Source organism: Coturnix japonica, chromosome 34 (assembly GCF_054131305.1).
Source record: "Coturnix japonica strain WE chromosome 34, WE-NBRP24, whole genome shotgun sequence".
Taxonomy (NCBI): domain Eukaryota; kingdom Metazoa; phylum Chordata; class Aves; order Galliformes; family Phasianidae; genus Coturnix; species Coturnix japonica.
This window is the reverse complement of record NC_140696.1, coordinates 2,589,864-2,609,268: the sequence shown is the minus strand read 5'-3', so window position 1 is coordinate 2,609,268 and position 19,405 is coordinate 2,589,864. Positions and strand designations below refer to the sequence as shown.

General features: G+C 50.6%; 1 long non-coding RNA gene across 1 annotated transcript; it reads left to right on the top strand.

The window, feature by feature from the left end:
- Positions 1 to 9,932: 9,932 nt before the first annotated feature.
- LOC146755279 (uncharacterized) lies at positions 9,933 to 17,906 on the top strand. Its single transcript, XR_014938219.1, has 2 exons — positions 9,933 to 10,545; positions 15,491 to 17,906. It is a non-coding gene; the product is annotated as an uncharacterized LOC146755279 (long non-coding RNA).
- The last annotated feature ends 1,499 nt before the right edge of the window (positions 17,907 to 19,405 follow it).

Sequence of the window (19,405 nt, the reverse complement as noted above, 5' to 3'; positions counted from 1 at the left end):
CAGACTTAGCATCGATAGGGACAATCCTATGCTGCCAGTGCTGACCCCAGCCCATAGGGAACTCATAGACAGAGGGGAGGAAGAACAAGCTGGGATACTGCAGCCCCATGGGGTGAGCTCTGCCCTGGCTGCAATGGAGAAAAACATGAGCCACCCCCAGCTCCATGCCATCACATCAGGATCTGTACTGCTGGGTGATGGCAGACTCCAGCCCTATTGCACATGGGAGCAAAGAAGACTCCCCAGAAAGAGGAACCAGGTCCACTTCTGTACCACTGTGTCCCCAGATCTTCCAGAGCATTCCTAACCTCCATCTCCTCCGTCTTGGGCCCTGCGAACAGCTGTTTAACAAAATGGATCTGCACAGAGCAATAATTTTGCTGCATTACTTAATATAGCTCTCGGCTAAAGATATAATTGAGTTGGTTAACTAATCAATCTTTCCATAAGCATAGATTTCATCCTGGTGCCCATTTACAAGAAAAATAAAAATAAAAATAGAAACTCCTCAAGCTAAAAAGCACTCTTGGGAGGGCTGGAGATGCACAGCAGGTCTGATCTGACAATGGAAAGGGCTGTGATGGGGTGGATGATGGGCACCATGGTTGGAAGTGAGAAGAAGGGATTCTGGCAGCAACAGAGCTGCTGGTACTGTGGTGATAATGTGGGGGGATGCTCTGTGCCCCCCTCTGAGAAGCCCCATTCCCCATGGTACCAGCAAGCCATGCAAGCACATGGGAGCCAAAGCTGCCCTAGTCTGGCCAAGCCCAAAGCAAGCACAATGTTCTTTTTCTATAGGATTTCTCTCTGCAGATATAGATGCATTCTGCAACTCCAGCCCTCCCTGGTGCACTCAGGAAGCACACTCAGTACACACACACATACCTCGCCTTGGCATCGCATGGGGACAGCAGATTTATAGGTACTCAGAAAAATTAAATCAGCACGATGCAGATCTTGGATGCAAGCTGTTGTCTCCAGCAGCAACAAAGCCAGAGTGACCCCAGGAGAGGCTGTGAGTTCCTACAGTGAATTTTCCAGCACAGAGGGGAACGGGGAGTGAAAGACAGGAGCTTCATGACATGGCTGGTGCTGGGAGCTGCACTTATCTGTTTTTATCTGGGCAATTGCCCTTCCCTCAGACATATGGTTCCCAGGCTGGGGCAGCTCTGGGACTTGCTCTTCCCAGTCCTGCAGAAGCTCTGCCTTCACCCTATGGCCCCAGATGGTGATAGAAATCTCCAGGAGTGAACCTGTGCACGGCCAGGTTGCCAGCCAACAGCCCAGCCTGCTCTCTGTAGCTGCATATGTCAGCTTATTTCGCTTCCAACGCCACACATTATTCCCCACCAATGCATCGAGGGAGAGCAAAGTGCACGGACAGACCTCCTGTGTGGCCTTAAATTAGAGCCCTTTTTCTGGGTGCTGCTGGATGCTCCCATCACACACAGACCCAGGAATGCGTTAGCAGGAGCTGTTGGTAAAAGCTTCCAAAAATAACCCCCGAAGCATCTCTGACTCAGGCCATCTAATTCATGCTAAGGATTGATCCTCCTCCAACTGTTGTTTCATGGTGTTAAAAGCAAGATTGATTGTAAATTTATGTTGTAAAAGTGCATCATTATTTCAGCACATTAATGCAGCGCCTTTCTGTGCAAATTGATGTTATTTTTATGATGTTGTTTATGGGCTTGAATAATCGGATTGATTCTTAATTTCTAAGGCTCTGTTGGGAAGACAAGAGGAGACTCCAAAGGCACGCTCCATCCCAGCATCCCTACACAGGGCTGCAGGGGAAGGTTTGGCATTGGAATGGTGACCCCTGAGTCCCACCTGGACGCTTATTATGGCACCCATTGACAACACCACTGATGCAGAGCCATGGGAGCAGTTGGTTGGCAAGCCCATCACTGAGGATCAAAATACATATATCAGGCCATGCTGGTTTGGGTGTTGTCACTTTGCTTTGGTTGGAGCAAAGGTGCTGGAATCTTTCAGAGGGATCACACCAGCACAGCCTTGCGGCAGCCATGCACTTGCTCTAATTGATTTCTGCACATAAAAGCAAACCCTGCAGAACTGCCTGCCATCAATAATTAATTCCTGCACACTCCCAGCCCAGATCTCCTCGCTGGGGGTCTGTTCCCCTCCATTTCCTATCACTTTGTTTCTCCACTTATTCTTCTAGCAGAGATATGACAGACACAGAGAGTGAGAAGTGGTTTCCTCTGCAGAGGAACTTTGTTACCAGGCCATTTAAATCATTCTAATTACTCCAGAAACACACCATTAACTTTTCCAATGAGGTCTGCAGAGGGGAGAGAGGGAAAAAATATATATATATCTAATGTATTTTATGCAGCTTACAGGAATAATGCGGAGGAATAAGACAAGGGCAGAGAGAAAATAAACAGGCAATGCTATGTCCTGACATTAGGAATTCAAAATTCATTAGAAAAGCATTGATTGCCACGGACTGATTTAGCACAGTGTGATTGTCAGGAATAGAGGAGAGCCCACAAACACGCACTGTCATTCACAATGACTCACAAAATAGCAGCACCACAAGGACTGAGCAGGGCTGTGCGTTCCGTTCTTTGTCCTGGCAGGATTTGGCCCTGCTCAAAGGTGAGAGCTTGGCAAAACAGATAGAGGCTCAATGAAAAACAAAGTTATGTGAGGTAGGGTCAACCCAGACCCCACTGCCCCTATAGCCTTCCCAATGGCCAAGGTGTGCTTCCCAAAGCTCAGTGCCTATGGAAATCGCGGTTCCGCGGATGAACTCCACTTCTCCGCTTGGAAATGAGATTTCAGCCGTCCTTCATTTTTCATTTGCATGATATTGTGCAAAGTTAAAATTAAAATGAAATGTACCACTTAGTCAAAGTCATTTCTTAGTAATTCTCTTTCAGGGTTCTTTTCTCCTTTCTCTTTTTTTCCCCCTCTTATTCCTTCTCACATTGGGAGAAGGCTGAGAAATGCAGCAGGTTATCCCCCAGATAACACTGTGCCCCAACCACCATTGACTCATCAAGTGTGGAAAAGACCTGTAAGCTCATCCAGTCCAACCATCCACCTACCAGTAGCATTTCCCCACTAAACCACGCAGCTCATAACCACATCTAAACATTTATTGCACATCTCCAGGGTCAGTAAGTCCACCACCTCCCTGGGCAGCCCATCCCAGTGCCTGAGCTGGGGAGATGCAAGCATCCATTGTGCTATAGGCACAGAAATATGTGCACAGAGAGCAGAACTGAAGGGCTTTGAGCCTCTGAGGGCTCCTCTGGAGCATATGTTATGTTCCTCTGGAACGTAATCCAAGGCTTAGTACATTGTAGGGGGATGCAGGCATCCCCCCAATGGTTTGTTATTCCCCTTCAATGCCCATGGAGCACAAGAGGCAGCTCCATGGTGCAGGTCCACAACATGAAGCGGGGGGACACGCTCACTTCGGATGTTGTTCTTACAAATCTAATTTATTCAATTACCAGGCAATAATCTAGAGCTCTAAACGGGCTTTTCAAAAGGTTTAGACAGAAGTTACACGATTATCCTATCAAAGTCTCTGTCACAGCATCTTTCACTGGGTGCTGCCTGCTTGTAGGATGATAGGGAACCTGGAGCAGGCAGGAGACTCAGCCCCCCAGTTCCACCCTTCCCACTTCAGAGGGCCCCATACAGCAGGAGGGGGCTGTGTTACTAAACCCACAGGGGTCTTCAGACCCCATTTTCCTATTGGACCCATAGGGAAGCCGCAGCCTCTGCTGGGATGGGGCACCCCCATTGCCACCCTCTGCCCTCACACAAGGTGAGCATAGAAGCATCATTTTTCTATACATCCCTAAGTGTTAATTACTCCTCCATTCTGGATCCCACTGTTAATTAAGGTGGTTTTGGGCACAAAGAGTTTCATGCAAGTTGAGACGTTCCTGGGTTGTTTCTGGTGCACGGCTGAACTGCCTTTCCAGTACTGTGGGTTGGTGTTGGTTTGTTGGGAAACAAAGAGCCCATGATCTCTGCATGATGCAGGGATGCTCTCAGCATGCACAGCACTGAGCACACACCTCTTACATGTTGCAAGTCCCAGGTACATGCAGATGCCCTACACCAAGCACAGAGAGGCCGAATCTTGCTAGGAAGTGAGTAAAAGCCCATGGAGAAAGCCATGCGAGGAGCCGTGTCCTGCACCCCATGGCTTTTCAGCTCACTGCAGAGAGCTGGAGCTTCTCCCTACCCCCTCCCTCAACCACTGCACCGCGGGGCCCCACAGCCGCCTCTCATTGGGCTGAAAGAGCCAATCTTGGGCTAAATGGAAAAAAACAGGAGATCTTGGATGTGAAGAGACACTTATTTATCCTTTTAGCAGACGGTCTAATGAATAATTTCATGTTTGCAAAAGCTCATTTTGAAATTTGAAGACAAGAGATATATTGCCAAGACGGCTGGGAGACTGCGACATTAATTTTGTGCTGAAAGATTTACTTAAAAATTAGATTTTACAATTTTAATGCCTTCATTCTTTTCTTTAAATAAGCTGTGAAATGCAGTTAATTAGACTTAAACCCTAGAAGCTTAGACATTTGGGCTGCGGCGTAAGCTACAAAAGAAAACGATCTTTTTCACTTGCAAATTGAATCTAAACTCATTACGTGGCTCAACCTCCCCGTTCCACACGTGCGAGCCCCAGAGCTGCAGGGCTATGGGCTCACTCCCTACTAACCCTACTAACGGATCTGCCTAACTAAGAGTGGGGTTCCAGCCCCGAGCATAGCCAGAACAAAGCCTTAAGCCCTACAGCATCATCCCCTACTGCTTGTGGGGGCTGCGCACCCCTCCCCACCTGCAGACTGCACCCCATCCCGTGCACATCCTGACCCAGAGCAGCAGCATCATCTCTCCCTGCCGGGAGGATGCTCAGAGCCCCTTCAGGTGTAATTACACTAAAGGAAGAGATGATACGAGGCGATAATAGAGTGAGAGCCCCTCCCCAGAGGAGCATCCCAAAGGGGGAGGTCAGTGCGCACTGCTGGCAGGGAGCAAAGAGAGAACATTCCCCACGTTTAAACCCAAAAGGACACGGAGGGATTCAGCAGCCAGACAGAGCGATGTTTTGCCGAGCCTCTCCAAGGAGAAGAAACGCAGCACAGCAACAGCCTTGTGATAAATTATACATCAGGTGGGCCGGGCTCAGATCAGGCACCAGTGAATTCACAGAAGCACCGGGCTGCAAAGGTCTCGTTAAGGATATGGGGCCAGGGAGCCGACACGGCGTGTCCTGACAGCTCCTTTGGCTCCGACAAGTTGGGTGTGCATGTGTTAAACCGGGACCCGGCTCTTAAGAGGCACGGCAGTAATTGGGAATAGCCAAAAAGAAAGGAGGCATCCCGGAGCCCTAGGGGGGATCTGTTAAAAAGGCAAAATTATGAATGGTGTTAAACTGCAGAAAACAAAATGATGTCTCTGTTTAGATGCTGAATTTACAGCAAACACCGAGCTCTCCCTGTGGCTGCTGTTGTATTTATTAATACTATTTGAACACATCATAGAGCCCGCATTCAAACAGGCTTCAAAGAGCAGCAGTAAATCTTTTCCAGGTGCCTGCAAGAAGATCCCCATCCTGGGGCGATGCAGCCCACACAACACGGGGCCCTGATATCATCCCCTTTTACATCCCACCATCCTGATCACTCCTGAGAGGGGAAAGCCCAACACCGAGAGCCCCCAACCCACTCCTCCATATCCTGCCTTGAGCTGGAGGTCCATCCATCCTTTCACTACCCACCCAACTATCAACCATCCCCCTGCCCTGGTTCCATTGTATTGCCAGCCATGGCAAAATAAGTGTTTTAATAAGCATCAGCTTGCAATATTGGTGGCAGTAGGATCTCAAGATAATAGAAGTCTCTTCATCTTCAATGGAGCTGGATTGGAGCAATTGAATGTCTGTGCAAGATTACAAGCAGTTATGGATATTGCTTGTCATGCTGCCATCAGCAGACGCCCTTTCCAATTGACTAGTCGCCTGCATTTCCAGAATAGGTAATGCCAGATATATTTACTGTAGCAAAATGAGGTTGTGATGGCCCTTGGGAATGACTTGTGGGTGTCACGTTAGTGGGACTTACGGTGCCTTAATCCCTCCTTTCCTCTTTTACAGCATCCTCAGAAGTGCTGGGGCCAGTCCCCAGGTAGCTGCAATCCATCCCTGCATGTATAGCACATGGGGGGGGGGGTCACCAGCTGGCCCCAAGCCTAAAGACAGTGGGAAGGTACACACAGCACGGCACAGTTCAGCAGGGAAGGGGCATTGTCACAGCAGCTCTGGCACAATCAGGGCTCACCTGCTTCCACAGCCTTGGAAACACTGCTGAAAGTTTCCAGCAGCCTTTGAAAGGGCTGGGCATGGTTTGAGAGCCACGATGTGGCTTAATTCTCAAAGAGCAATGAGATTTGTTCGCTCCTGATCCTGGGTGTGAAGAGGAGGGGTAGCAAAAGATCACAAGGCTGTATGAGCTTGTGTGGGTGTATCTATGCACACCTGCAGCCTGGCTGCAAGATTAGCACACAGAGAACACCTCCCAAGGGAAGAGGGATTCTCCTCAGTTCAAAGTAAATACAATAAAACAACGCTTGAAAACACACTGGGAAATCACCCTGAAAACAAGCACCACAACCCCCGATAATAGTGATGGATGGACAGACAGACACGTGCCTCCATCACAGCGCCCATTCATCCAGCAGCAGGCAGCCCAGCAGCATCCTGGTGCAGAGCTCAACCAGAGAGCAACCAGTTAATTACCGTGCCGCCATTAAGGTAAACATGGGGTTATGTGCCATCTGCCTTCCAAACCCAAATGGTTAACCAGGAATATTCATTTTGTTCCTATTAAGTATAATTACCCACTAATCTGTAGGAGCCTTTTATTTCTATATAATTACAGGATATTTAACAAATAAGGCAGAGAAGGATGGAATCGGTGTGGGATGAGGCTGGTGGCAGAGTGGGGATAATGCCAAAGCAATGGGAACACCGGGTTAATAGGCACAGAGTGAATTACTGAGCAGGAATGAGGTGGGCAGATGCTATCAGCTGTCCTGCAAGGGCAGCACTGCACGATCACACCAGAAAGTTGCAAAAACAGTTTGGTTTTCCTATATAAAACCAGTTCTGTTATGCAGCCAGAGAGTGTGAAGGGCCCTGGAAGGCTCAGCAGACTGGAAAGTTGATATGGATTTATTAGCCAAGCTTTATCACACCTTTCTCACCAGGTATCTGGTGCAAACACAGCCAGCACTCAGCACAGCTGCCAGGCAGGTGAGTACAAGCCTTGCAGACATGGAGCTGGCTCCTGGTTGTTCACAAAGCCCAGTTACCAGGACCAAAAGACAACCTTTCCCTAACTCACAGCCCCAGTTTCCACCCCAAAGAGCTCAGTGCTCATTTCTCACCACCTGGCAGTGCTGCCAATCCACAGTGGGGATAGCTCTGATTTTGGGTGAGCTCCAAAGGCTCCCTGTGTAAATTGTTTTAGCTAAAGGCTGCCCTTTGAGGCTGGCTATGACTGGTGTCCCATCAGCAAGCTCCCATCATCCTTCTCACAGCATCACCCTTTCCCAGCACAGCCACCCCACCTCAATCATTTGATCCCATCACTTCTGCCTCTGCTGCTGAAGCACATGTTTTCTGGCTGGGTGCTTGCACATCTTTTCTGCCCAATTCCTCAAGTAATGGGGCTTTTCATGCAAGCTCACCCCAGACATTTTAACAGCTTCATTCACAGGCCCTGAGTTCCTAATAGAAGGGAAATCCTCAGCACTACTTGGCAGTGACACCTCCACCAGCACACTGTCACCATGCGCTGTGCCATCCACACTGCTGTCCTTACACACAGCTGAAGAACCTTTAGCCAGATGGCATCTTAAAGAAGAAAAGGGGAAAAAAAATCAAGGGGATAATTGCTTAATTTAAAGTGATTTATTCCATTAAGTAACTCTTTACCATAGATGTTGTGGTTTTTTTTTCAGGCCTTTGAGTGTATGTTTCATTAGTGCTGCATAATAAAATAATTGCAGACATGGGAAGAGATTTGCCTTTTTTTTTCCTCCCCTATGAGATTGTCCTACTGAGAAACAGCATCACACAGAGAGCATCAGGGACCTGCATCGCGATGGGCACAGGACTGCCCCATCAGATGAGGATGCCGAGCACACACATAGCGATACCGAGGGTGCTTTAGGGGCAAAACACTATCACAACAGCCCCAGCATAGAAGGAAAACGCTGCGGAGGGCTCCCCGGGCGTCACCGCACCCCGTGCCCCGCAGCGCCCGCACACTGCCGGGCGCGGAGCTCCCCCTCATGGCCCCGCAGCCGCACTGCCTCTACCTTCCATCAGACCGGCTGGGAAATCGCTGTTGGCCGAGTGGAAAAAGGCCTAAAGCGGCACAGAACTAAAATCAATGTTCTCGTGATTCTCCAGGCTATTGATGCACCATGGGGTAGCGAGAGGAGAATCGGGAAGCAGAGACACAAGCGACTCCTCCAGGTGCTTGCAACCTCTCAATACCTGGGATGCTGCACCCTGCAGAGCTGAGCCTTGACACAGTGTGGGTGTAAGGGACCCCCAGCAGCCCCTTACCCATGGGACTGGCTGGGCGCTACCCTCATCTATGAGTGAACCAAGAGATGGTCACCTTTATTTCACAAATGCCAAAGCATTTGTGCCATCATTTTTGCCTCGGCCAAAAGCTTTTTGCCAAATTCAGCCTCAGCCACTTCAACACGCTGCTCCTTTCCAGTGCCACCAGTGGGATAACAGGCCAGGTGATGGGTAGAACACACACAGTTGCCTGGCTGCACTCACTACCTGCTTTCAGCAGCACGCCTCAGCTCTGGGGCTGATCTCTTGTCATTTATTCCACATATGCACCTCCATCTGATTTTTACAGCAGGGCAGTTAAGTTGGAGCTGGGTATCCCACTGGAAAAAAGCACGCACCGCTCTTATTTTTCCAGTGAAGACAAAGAGGAGGAGCAGATAGGTGCTCCATGGAGACAGCCTCTCCAGAGCAGCTCACGCATGCACTGAATGTAATAGAGCTGTTTGTTTTCAGAGTACAGACTGTGCCAGTGTCAGATGGCAGTTGAGGGACTGGTGTCGTTCCTGACCCGACAAATCTATCCTTTATTGTCAGCCCTGTATTTGCTTCCATGAAGCAATTAGGAGAAATAAAAGAGCCCACCAGAAGGGAAGGAGGAGAGAGGAAACCAAGCTCAGCAGATACAGTCACTGGCGACCCCAAACATTGTGTTTCTGCCCTAAAATCAGCACAGTCCCAGGGCTGTAAGCAAGCGTCCCAGCCCTTGGGCTGATTCCCCAGCACCAAAAGCAGCAAGGAGAACCCTTATAGCCCAGCACCACTGCACACAAGTAGGAAGCCCCCTGGCCCTGGGGTCTTGCCTTCACACCCATTGCTCCCCGGGGTCAGGGGGGTGAGAAGGGCACAGATCCATATGGACAACAAAGTTGGCCACAGTGTAGTTGAAAAGCAAACCAAGACTTTCATTGCTGTCTCAAGAAAGGAGCAACCTCTCCACATCCCCTCCATCTCCCCTCATTCATCACTGCCACATCTGTAGAGGTTTTTTTTCCTTATTTAATAAGCAATTTATTTCCAATTTGACTAATCTCGGGCTGGAGCATCTCGCACCAACTCACCAAAGATGCCAGGTCCGTAAATAGACTTAAAACCACACCAGTTCATATCGACTCCCATCAAAGTGCATCAGGCAAAAAGATGCTGGAGGGAGACTGCAGGCCACTTAAATATGCAAGCGGCCACAGTAAACAATCCCTCCTCCTCCTCCTCCCTGCTGCTGTGGGGGCCTTTAAGCGGTTTAGATTTATATATTTGCCTTCCGGATTGCCCCGTCTCACCTTGGGAAGGCAACAAAAGCTTTCATAAACAATTTACAGGGAGATAATGCAGGAGGGGGGAGCTGCAGGAGGGTGGGCAGCGCAGGCAATCAGAGCTGGGAGCCGTATTTCTGCAGCCCCGCTGCACTGTATCACTCCGGCGCTGCGTTATCGTACCCTTGCCTGTAAGGTCATGTTGCAGCCGTAGATGTACTTTGGAACAACAATTACTCTAGATAAGAAAAATCTAACTGGATAAAGGGACAGCTAATCAGGAGGCTACAAGCCCCCGAATTGCTCAAGGAATCCATATTGATCTGAACAAGATATCAAACGTAAAATAAAGGATTTTGCTAACTCCACAGACTGGTTCAGCCCCTGCAACGCCGTGGCGGAGCTGCACGAAGAGGAGCAGCGCTCAGTTCCAATTCCCAAAGGATAAAGCCTCACCCAACCTCTTGGGGCTGCAGACCAAAGGCACCGTGAGCATCCGACCCTGAGATGGGTGGGGGTGAGCCCTCCTCAGCATGACTGGCAGTGGGCACATCCTGAAGCTGTCAGTTTGTAACTTTCCCACTGGAAAACACAGCTCCAGCGCTTCCAGCCCTGCAGCGGCTCATGCCACAGGTTTGTGATGTACTCTGCAGAAGATTTCCCCTTTCATCCCTTACCCTCCAGCTCTGTAAATCATAAGAACAATTCTCCCTCTGTCTTTCTACCCCCTTCCCCATCTCCTTATTTATTTAAAAAGCTTTAGCAACTGATCGCCTCTCTGCTCTTTTCATGCTCTCTACCTTGAACTGCAAAGCTCTTTGATAAATGGATTGAGAGGTTTGCCTGGTTCTGACGGCTCTGCTGTACACACTGCTGAAATACAAGGCTGTAATTCCTCACCGCAGCTCTCACAACAGACATACTCCCTCCAGCAAGAGCACCTGTCCTCACCGCAATAGAGACGCACAAAGGGCCAGGTTTGCTTTCCATGTTACACCAGTGTGAATCAGAAGTCTTCGATTCAGAAGCATCAGCTTAAACAAGAGGAAACTGTGGCCCTAATACCCAGCCTTTATGCAGTGCCAGACACCATCAGCCTCCTCCCTGCCCCTCTTGTGTGCCTCAGCCCCAGGGCAAAGCTCCTGCACCCAGCCACCAGCTGGGATGGAGCACATCTACCATGGACCGCAGCTGTGTAAGGAGACACACGGCCAAAGCAACGGTGTACTGCCTACTTTGAAGCCATACAGCAACAGGGCAGTGCACCAGGGACTGACCTGTGGTTCTCAGCATCACGGGTGGGAGCCATTGGCACAGATGTTTCAAGTCACTGCAAAAATCGGATGTTTTCTTCTGTTTGCAGTCAGCCATCAGCCTGTCTCTAACATTTCTGCAGGGATCAGCAGCCAAAAGGGGCTCAAGCAGCTGCTGGGAGGCTGCAATTGCTCCCTCCTCACCATTTTAACCCAACTTCTCTTCCTGAGGTCCCACCTGGCCTCTACCTTCCCAGTGTTTGCTTCAGCACTGCAGGGTGCAGGCTGGAAGCACCGGGGCTGCCTTCCTCCCGGCTGAGCAGGAGAGCATCTCGCTCCCACTGGTGTTTTGATGTTGCTATGGTGATTGCCAAGCGATAAATCTTGATTATTATTGCCCAGCGCTTTAAGCCGCAAGCAAAAGCAACCTTTCTGAAGCTGCTAGGTTCCCTTTGTTTCCATTCTCTACCTCCTCCTGGCTTTTGAGGGCACAGATCTGTCCCCACGGCACGCAGCCGAGCAGCCTGTGCTGAGCATCCCACCCATGGGCCAAGGGTGGTCCAGATCCACTGCATATTCAACCAGCAATGCGGCTGCACCACACCCGCTCTGATGGGACACATCCACAGCCTGAAGCTGGGAAAATAACTCCAAGTTCTGCCTCCTACTCAAGCAGACCCAGGCTGGTGATGGAGTACTGGGACTTTGCTCCCAGCACCATGCCAGGCACTCTTGCACAAGAGAGTTCAATTCACAACATCGCCTTGTTTCAGCCAGCTCCGGCTCTGAGCGCCACAAATCCTCTTAAGCTTGCAGATTCAAATGAGTATCTGTGGCTCATTTTTGTGTGGTTTGCCCAGCTCTAATCAATAGCTCTCAAATCAAAGCACCGTGAGGAGCTGAGAGGTCTAACGGGAGTTATCAGCTCTCCCGCAGCACCTGCACGCAGGTAATGCCTGCTCTGCCCCCCAGCCTCCAAAAACCTGGTGTTGTTGGGCCCCCAGACCACGTACATTCTCACTTCTGAGCCATCTCCGCTGTCCCTCCTGGACAGATGTCATTTGCAATGTATATTCTGGGCTGCTCTTTCATCTCGGTCCCTTTCGTATTTTGCCAGAATATTTCTCTGTGTAATTTCACCCAGGGGGAAACACACGTCTGAAATTCTGCTTTTAAAATTCCCTTTCCTTTGCATCCCCAGCTCTCTCCCATGCTGGCGGTCCTCTGTGCAGGCACAACCACAACTGGCAGTAAATCTATAAGCCAGCTCCCTTTCCCCTTTGAAGTAGAACCGGCGCTGCTTGGATATCCCGACTTTTTTTTTTTTTTTTGCTCCTTTTATCTTTCCTCCTATTTCACTTGTGGATATTCAGATCCACAGATTGCATTTGTCTTTCAAAATTGCTTTCTCCGTTGGTAGCTCCTTCCCCAGTCTGCTCTTACTAGGTTTGCTCAGCCATTCTCTGAGCATCCCCTGGCTCCTGCAACCCTGATATGTTTCTTATGGTAACGGGGATCAGATCCCTGCCTCATCTCCCCACACCAAGCTGAGAACAAACCTGGGCTGCCCCACTCACAGCCCCACACCTTCTATCAGAGCTGATTGGGGCAGCACAGCACTATGGGGAGACGGAGCTGGTGAAAGTGGATGGATCCAGGCTTGGCCACCGACATCAAAGGCAGATAATCAGAGCTCCACACTGCTTCCGGGGAAGCAGATGCTACCGTGGATGCCTTCTGCTACCCGTTCTGGCTCTGCTCCCCGCCCAGGTTCCCCTGCACTCCTTCAGCTCCCTTTCATCTGCAAAATTCTTAATTGAATTAACTCTCCACCGGGGACATCAGGACAGGCTCCCAGCCAACATCTGCCTTGCCGGCTGGGCACCATACAACACACAAAGCAGAGCTCAGTGGAGACCTGCAGGATGGTTGGTGCAGCTGACTTCACCTGCATATCCCAACCACTCACCCTCCTGTGCCCCCACGTTCTATAGACCACATCCAGGTTCACCCCGACACGATGCACTTGGTGAGACAGCAAAGGGAAGCGCGGAGCCAGCCAGCCAAACATTCCGATCCATTTATCAAAGCTCCTGCCGTTCCTCTTTCAGGGTGAGCAAAACAATAAAACACACGGAGCAGAGAAAGCAGCATCCAGAACGTTGTATTAAATGCAAGGAAAAAAAATAAAGTAGGGACCTGCTGGCTCATGCCATCTCTAGTTCTATATCAAATGCCTCGCTCCCAGCCTAATGGCGTTATGTAGGCTGTTATATTGGTGCTTTGCTTTACAGCACTGTACATCCACCCCTAATGCTGGAGATTTATTCCCCTGTGCTCAGCAACTATTTGCACGTTGTCCTCAGTTGTCGCTGATGGCGTCGTGCTGCCAGATAGCAACCTGCTGCCCAAGGGGCCCAGTCCAGCAATGCACAGGGTGCACTGGGACAAAGCTAAAGGAGAGGGAGTGGGTTGCCCCCTTCTGCTCTGCCCCTGGAAGATCCCACCTGCAGTGCTGTGCCCAGGCCTGGGGTCCCCAGGACAGGTATGATAGAGTGGATCCAGAGAAGGGCACAAGAGGGAACATGCCTTGGGGAACCCACTGCAAACCACTCCCTGGAAGCACTCATTTTCCAACCGAAGTGGGAATTGAAGCCTTGCGCACCCACGTCTGCTCCAATCTCCTTTATCCCTTCCTATGCTACACGGGAGCAGAGCGCTGCTCACTTGCAAAGTGGCTTTTGTCATCTGCAGGATTATTAGCAGGTGCGCTGGGGCTGTTGTTCTGCAGCAGGATAAATCGGTTCCTTCCTCAACATCTGACTCATTTGAACACCTCATTTAAACATTTATCATAGGGCATGGCACACGATCTTCCTTACAAATTGAGGTGTTACACAGCGCCGAATGAGCTGACATGCTGCAGATAGCACTGCGAGTGTTTTGTCACCCTGATATTTCACAGAGGAGTTGTGTAGCACTTTTGACTGCTGTTTGTTCATGAGGTGTAATGATCCCTTTTAAACAGTGCTACTATAATTAAAGTTTTATATAAACCTTCCCAAAGAAGGGGGAAAGGCAGAGCGCAGTCTTTGAAACCTGCTCACAAAGGGATGTCTCAGACAGAGAAGCTCTGATGGATGCAGTGATGGCTGTGCTGTAGTGTTGCCTTAGAGCAGAGATGCAGCTCCAGCCCTGTACACAGCAGCACTCAGCCACCTCCTCCTGCCCCTCACATCCCCCATACCCAAAGCTCCTTTCTGCATGTCTCATCCCTGTGGTTTACCCATGGGATGCTCTCAGTACCCAAGGATGCAGCCAGACCCCTCCTCACCAACCAGATTGACAACCACCACCTCTATGGCACTCCCTGCAGCCTGTGTTGGACCCAAAATGACAGGCTTTTAAGTGCAGGAGGAGGGATTTACGATCCAACACTACTTGCATTTGGCACGACTTCCCCACAGCACATCAGTCGGGCAGTGGAGCTTGAGAGATTTATAGGAGGTCAGGGTTGGCGGTGGGGGACGTAATCCCTAATAGTGTTGCACTAATTCTCCTCAGGCAGAAAGGGCTGTGACAGTGTGATGGACTCAGAGACAAGCAGATTATCTCGTCCTCCCTCACAGAAGAGTGCCGACCCGTGACTCCCTGAGCCCAAGATTAAGACTGAATTAACCCCCAGCAAGGAGGCTCGGTGGTGGAGCACAGCACATCCCAGCCCTTCCTCACCCCACACAGATCCCCATTCATGCAGAGGGATGCTACTCCCTCACAGTGGGGCTGGGGAGAAGCTCTGAGCAAGGGGTAGGGGGCTGGCAGGGCAGCCCTGGGAATGAGTGAGTCACTGAAATAGGGACAGACAGATGCAAAGAGACAGATGGATAAATTCAAAGAGCTCAGAGACCCACCCCCAGCACAGCACCCATTCCTCCTGGGCAGACGGCACCTTGCTAGGAACAATACATCATTATCAACCCAAACGATGCAGAAACTCGCAGAGAAGTGGAATGGAAAAGACAAGTTAAATACTGCACAAGTTCCTTTCGCTCCACTGCAGCTCAGGGAGAGGCAGCACTGCACAGTGCCAGGCTCCCACCCACAGATCTTATATGAGTCTGAAGTGACACCATACAGCACCCAAGGGCTGTGGGGATAAACCTGGGTGCAACATCACATGGATCAGGTGTTGGCCTGGCCTTACACTTGGCATACACTCTATGGGGCTCTTACTTTGAAGCTTGCAGTGGGGAAGCTGGCCCCAAAGCACAACCAACCCTCAGCCTGATCTGATTTTCCTTCCTCTCCACTTTCTCATTCTGAAGTGATTACAGGGATGAACTGATGACCAAAGGGGGAACAGAGCCCCAGATCCACAGCATCCACCCCACACCTGTGCCATCTCAGAGGCTGCAAGGCACCACATTCCATAACACAAGGAAGCCCATCACCTTCCTCACCCACCTATGGCTGCTGAGAGCCCCCCAGACCAGCTGGAGGAGGAAAACAGGGCAGGAGGAACAACAACAACGAGATTTTCCCCGTGCTGCTGAGCAGGTTTGTTATAGAGAGACATTTACCGAAGCGCGTGACAACCTGAGTCACTCTTATCTGACCCAAACACTTTGTCGATCAGACCTGAAGCAGCATCCAGGGCAGCAGAACCATCTCAGCGCCACACGGAGGTGTGCGGGCAGCATTGCTGCTGTGTTCCGAGACGAGAAACCGGCTCGGAGCTGAGCCTGGCAGGGCGATAGTCACCTTGGAAACGCTCGGCGGCAGCGCGGCGCATCCCGCTCCAACCCCGGGTCTCTCCCTGGGAGAAGCAGGGAGTTGGACTTATGGGGGTGGGTTGACCCTTACAAACTAACTGAGTGCTGGAGGGTGTGGGTTGAAGGGGCCGGATGGCAGTCCCGAGGTGCATGCATGCACGTTGCCACTTCCCTTTGTGGACTGCAGATCTGCCATCCAGCTCTGAGAACACAAAGTGCCTTTTGCTGTGTTGTTTCTGCATTGCCAACATGTACACAGCAAGCAGGATCCCCATCTCCACGTACCACCAGGCCCCCGGACCAAACAAACCCACTGCAGCCACATCACAGCACATCGGATGCACGGAAGGACCCGGAGCGATGCAAATCAGCATATTGCTAAGGAAAGCACACTGCCATCTCCATCAGCAGCCTGCTGACATGAAGCAGGGGCAAGTTTGCACTATAACACTAAAAGCTATCTTTCTCTCCTGCAGAAACAGAAAGCACAACACAGAGATGAAAGTATTTACAAGCAGAGAGAAGCTCGCCTACGGTGCATTGCAAAGCACTGCTGGCAGCCAAGGAGTAATAACGCATCCCTTCACCCCACAGCCCTGGCCCTGTTAATGGGATCCCAGATAAAAGGGAACACCCCAGCAGCCCCCCCTGGCCCCCTGAGCCATCATCACTGCACCCACAGCACTGCAGCAAAGGGAGAAGATGTGATAAAAGTTGTCACAAAGTTTGCTGACATCTTTCTCCCCAGCGATCTGATAGGGATGGTCCAATGGGAATCATCTGCAAGCACCAGGGCTGAGCACTGCTGCCTCTGTGTGTGTGTGTGGGTATAATGTACTCAGAGAAAAACCCAACGTAGAATGGCTGATGCCTGGTATGAAGCAGTTTGTCACCTGTGCTTTTATGATTACAGCAACTAAGGGGAAAAAGATGTCCTTTCAGATAAGCATTGAAAGGGGGGGGAAAAAAGAGCTTTCAAAGGGTCTTTGTTCTCTTGAAGTGCTTCGCTCCAGAAGCTGCAGATCCCTCAGAGGAGGGGGAGGAGGTAACATTTAAAAACAAAACGTGTTCTCATTTTCAAACTGTTTCATATTAACAGTCATCAATTAAGGAATTTGCCTTGACTAATGTTCCAAGGCCATTATATCACCCTCAATGTTTGTAATTGGATCCTAAATTAGGATTAATTCTAAAGGAAAAAGGTTCCGTGCTAAACAGGTGATTTCTCTCTCTGGAGCTCCGGTGATGTTCCTGTTACTAAAATAATCATTTGCTTTACAGAATTTACACAGAGAGATTAAAACCCCCCCGGGCAGCAACTGTGGGAGCACAGCACTGAGGCTGCATTTCAAGGCAGGGACAGAGAATGGGGGGAGGTGGGGACCCCCATCACACTGCTGTGGATAGTGACACTCTGGCACCAGCCCTACTGAAGTCCTAGAGCTCTTTGTGTCCCTTTTGAATGCCTCGGCAGCGAGGTATTGTTATTTATTAAACAGTTGGTGTATTTCTAATAGAAATTTCATTAGGAGCGTTAGGTATAGATAGTCACCAGCCCAGAACCTACAAGTAATTATGTTTAATTATTATGCCTCTATGTTTGGAATAACGATAGCTCCTGAGCACTGAGATTAAGAAGCGGAGTCGATTGGAACAGGAGCTATTTATTTCGTTATTATTATTTTTTCTCCCCCTTTAACAATTCTTCTCCACTCCTAACTGGCTTTTGCTCTTCTGAACAACCAGGAGAAGCCTGCAATGGACACCTCCCTACATCAAGCCCTGAGCAGCATGAGGGGAGTGCTCCTATGGTAAGGAAGGAAGGGGGGGATGCTCCTTCATAGGACAAGGAGAGGGGAGATGGGTGTGAGCACAGCTGCTGGGGGCATCAGGCCAACAGCACGAGCTCTCCCTCCACAAAGAACCTCCCCATCAACCTTGGCTGAAATACACTGTTTTCTTCTGCAAAGCAGTTTTGTCAATGTCTTCCCTCATCATCACAGAGCTGCTGGAGCCTACAGCCCTGTCCAGATGGGAGCACACCTGGAATGCACAGGTACCTGCATTCCAGATCCTGACCTAAGAAGCCACCGTACCCGGTCATTTTGTGCCATCAAGGAGCAGCACTCAGGGCAGCACCAGGCTGCAGCAAACCAGCACAACCTCTCCTGACCCAGCCAAGGGCACCCAGCACCCCAACAGCCTCCCAGCAATGAGCCTGGAGGAATCTGAGTGTTTGGGAAGGAAAGCAGAGCTACAGAGAGACAATGTTGAATGTAAATACCAGTTAAATATGCATTACCATATGCCTGCGCCTTCGCGGTCTGTTAGTAGGCAACGCGAGCCAGGGAGATGCAGGAGCAAAGAGCTGGAGGCTGGGAGCAAAGCGCTCCTCCCTGCCAGCCTGGCACCCACAGCCTCCACCAGAGCCACGACTCATGGAATCCAATAACCAGGCAGCCAGGCTGCCTGATGTGCTCAGCACCGTGCTCTGCAGAGGGTCCAGGGCCATAAACCTTTCCCATACCTGAAGCAGAGGAGGAAGAGCATGAGGAAGGAGGGACAGGAGCAGCATTGCAGCACCCACCGCAAGCCACAGGTGCTATTAGCTCAAGCATAGGGACACTGCTGCTCACAGCCCTGCAGAGAGAAGCCCCTTCCACAGGGTGCAGCAGCCTTCCCTGCTAGCATGGGCAGTGGTGCTGGTGCCCCATATGCCAGGAGTACCCCCAGGCAATGCCCCACACAGCAGTGCCCCAAGCTTGAGTTCGAGGCTTGCATAAGCATACAGAGCCCAGATGGTAATTGTGGCTGCCTAATTATGCCTGTATATGATATTAGCCAAAAAATGTTTGATTATCTCTGGAGTTTCAGAGGAGATCAGAAAGCAAGGCTGCTCAGGGTGCGGGGATTACGCAAATGGGATAATTTGTTAGCAGGCGGCGCTGCGTAATTCAATCTTTTGCTTTGCATCGAGTCCCGCTGCCTCTGTCTTATCCACACGCCTTCCCCCTGCTGCTCGCGGGTCACAGCGCTCCGCATTTGCATCCAGCCCCCGGGGCACTGATTGACTCCTCTTTGTGCTCTGCAGCAGGAGGCTGCGCTCTGAAAGGAGCGGCAGAAGAGATCGCTGCCGGGAGATGCACCGCATCGCATCTCCCTCCTCTGGCTTCCCGCTGAGCTGCAGCACTTCGGGACAGCAGGGAGACGAGGTGGGGTCTGGGGGCTTCCCTGAGCACCGCCGTCCCTAACCCTGGCTTGGGAAGGGGAACAGAAGCCAAATCCAACCCTGTCAAAAGGGACTGGGGATGCTGGTGGATGGCAGCTGGACGTGAGACAGCAGTGTGCCCTCAGAGCACAGAAAGGCAACCTCACAGCACAGCCAGACAGCAGCCTTCAATACCTAAATGGGCTGTAAGAAGGAAGGGGGCAGACTTTAGCGCGGTCTGCTGTGATGGGACATGCAAA